Raw genomic sequence first — 3,224 nt, forward strand, 5'->3', positions numbered from 1 at the left:
AAATCATGTCTGTGTAAGAATGCTTCTGCAGAAGTAAAATCAGAATTTCAAATTTAAACCCTGTAAGCACATCTGGCACACACTCTCCTCTTATTTTCTTTCTGCTCATTCTATTTTTTTCTTTCCTTCTTGCTATTTTCAGCTTCAGGAGGTGATTTTCCTACATGTTGTAAATAACGACATGGATTCCACTTGTTCTTTTCAATGTTAGAGAATTATAAAAGAAATATTTCTCCGGAGCAAACCAAACACAGTTTACAGTTGACACAGTTTAATGCGTGTCATCACCAACACACAAACAAAAGGACAGATACCTCAATTGTTTTCACACTATAATAAAACAATAGACACACCGCTAACAATACGCTGATTGGTTATTTTTAATCATCTTTTTTATCTGTATTATTCAAAATAAATTTGGAGTATTTATATACATAAGTGCAAACGAGGTGAACATTACACATTCTTGTACATGTTAGTCAGGACTGACATCACCCAGCACAGCTGGACATCAACATCAAGAGACTTCTGGACTATTTTTGGCCCAAACTGAAACACAACTTGCCAACAAAAGCTCTGCAGGGCAAGACTGTTTGGTTTGTAGGAGGTGAATTAGTTTGACTTTACAGTTTGTCCAAAAAGCCTCTTTACCTTGCTGACAGAAACGTGTTTGCTTTAAAAGTCCTTTCTTGTTTCTGAAAAAAAAAACATAATGTGCAAGAAGACAAACATTTATGGTCAACAAAAGCAAACAAAATAAAACATGACCTGACTTTGGAAATCGCAAAGATTTAAGCTGTCTATATAAAATATTCAAGCACAATACAAGCTAATTTTACATTCCTTTTCTCAAATAAAACAGGTAATTAAGTTTATAAGAATAAAAATGATATGATTATAGAAAGGTAGCCATGTTGTCATTTTCTTGCCATTGATTTTCCATTTATATTATTTTGCAGTTTAGTGTGAATAAGTTTTTAAAATATAAGGTGTGACATTTATTTAAATGTGTCACAGCTTCAAATGGTGGTCAGAAAAGTAGACCACCAAGTAGCAAATTCAAGCAGTTTATATTTAATATTTAATTTGATGTTTTGTCATTCAAGACGAATCAGTGGAAAGAAATGCAGCAAGACCCCAAGAAACTGAAGTCAGTGAAGGTAGTCTGAAGTTAGGTTAGCAAGAGGAGTGAGTTTTTTACTTTCTTGGCATGAAAATCAGTTTTTCTCAGCTGTTTCTGTTTACTTCAGAATGATCTCTGAAAAGATTAAGCTGCTCATTTTGAGGTAATAGGCTTGTAAAGTACATCCAGTTTGATTCACTGTGCAGACTTGCAGCAACAGCCACAGTTATTGGCACAAAATCCTTGAAGTAAATCCTTGTTTTGGAGACTTTGTGAGGCCAAAATTGACAGATTTCCTCAAACAGTGAGCTTTGGGGATTTTCTTATCTTTGTTACTCTCCTGCTTTCTGTGACTTATTCGTCACCAATCCAAGTGTTTCCAACTTTTAACCATTTTTCTGACAGTAAATATGAGCTAATTTAGAAGAGAAGCTAGTTTCTTGTAGCCATTCCTATCTTCTTCCGATACACAACAACTTCACTTTAGCGGCATGTTCTCTAAAAGTGACACTTGTCATTTTAAAATCAGGAAAAAAATTATTTTTAATTGACTTAAAATATATAAAATAACAAATTACAGTTATTTCAGAGGAAATCATAAAGGTAAAAATAATTGTGACTGTTAAAAAAATAAAAGCACTTAAATTAAAGGAATAATTTTCCTAAAGTTTCTAGTTGAAAATTGTGACGTCTCAACAATTGTGGAGGGTGCTTTTTATTTACTTTAGTAAATGCGTTTTATTCCTCAAATAATAAAAATATCGTCATTATAGAGCTGAGAAGACACAGTTCAATTTGGCAGCTTAAGGTCAGTTTAATCCAAGTTAATTAAAACATATTATTTATAAATTAGAAACATTTATTGAACATTTTTACTGAAAGTCTGTGTTTCTGTGTAAATGTGGGAAACTAATAAGGATCATTCAGTGTTTATGGGCTAAAAATCAGAAGGAAATTGTGGTTTTTCCTGCAGTTTCTCTGTCATTTGCCTCATAAGAAAAAGAAGAATAAAAAAGAAAAAAATGAATGAATGGAGAATGTGAAAGCTGCAGAGGGATGAACTGAATTTTACATTAGAAAAAAGTGAGCCACACTGACTTTCTCTTTGTCTATCAAATATGCAGATTTGTTTTTAGTGCACCTTTTCCCACATTAAAAACAGATAGAAAAAACAAGCTCCATTAAATATGAGACCAAGATGTGCTTGAAATGAAGTTTTAGACCTATACATAATTTTGTATAGATGCATGTGAGTTTTTGAGCATCCACAACTTCGCATTTAAATTTAGTCTTAGTTTTGGCAATAAAACATTTAATTAAAAGTTTGACCTGCAAAGCAAAGTTCAAGGAGAGACGTGCAAGTTGACAGAAATAAACTTTGGACACGTTTTCAAAAAAGTTTCTTACAGATACATAACCTGTTTACGTCTTTATAATTAGTGTTCTCTAAAGAAATTATTTTCTGCTGCATTTGCACCTCAAACAGCACAACTCTGATCTAAATTTTCTAAAGGTGAAAAATATTTCTGTTTGTAGCCACACCACGTAATGACATTAAATATAAATCTATATAACAATACATACATTTCTATACATCGTAACACAGTATCATCATGGTACCTCTGAAATAGTTTATATATGGTGATAGTAACATTTCAGCATGCCTGTCGTTCAGGGGGGCAGATGTATAGTTTTTGCATTAGGTACATTCACAACACATCAACATTATTCTAAAATCGAAATGCTGGAACATCTGCAGCACTTAAAACCAACTAAATCTGTGTGAAATTAATTTTCTCACATTTTTCCCCCAGCACTCACCTCACTGGTTTATGTATTTATTACACTGATAATAAGACAGCACAGCTGTCTCTGAGAAGAAACTAGACGTGGTTTCGTACAACATTAACAATGTACTAAATGAGCGATGCATCTTTGAGCACTCGTAGTTCTTACAGTGTTTTGACAGTGATGGTTTAAGGAGACTTGAAAGAGGCACATTTGAACTTGAATTAAAATGCTTTCTGCCCACTTTTCCAAGTTCAGTCTCACACACAAAGAAAGCAGTTCATTTCAGTGAAAATAACAGGTGTGTTTGTAT

This window comes from Gambusia affinis, linkage group LG09 (assembly GCF_019740435.1).
Source record: "Gambusia affinis linkage group LG09, SWU_Gaff_1.0, whole genome shotgun sequence".
NCBI lineage: Eukaryota > Metazoa > Chordata > Actinopteri > Cyprinodontiformes > Poeciliidae > Gambusia > Gambusia affinis.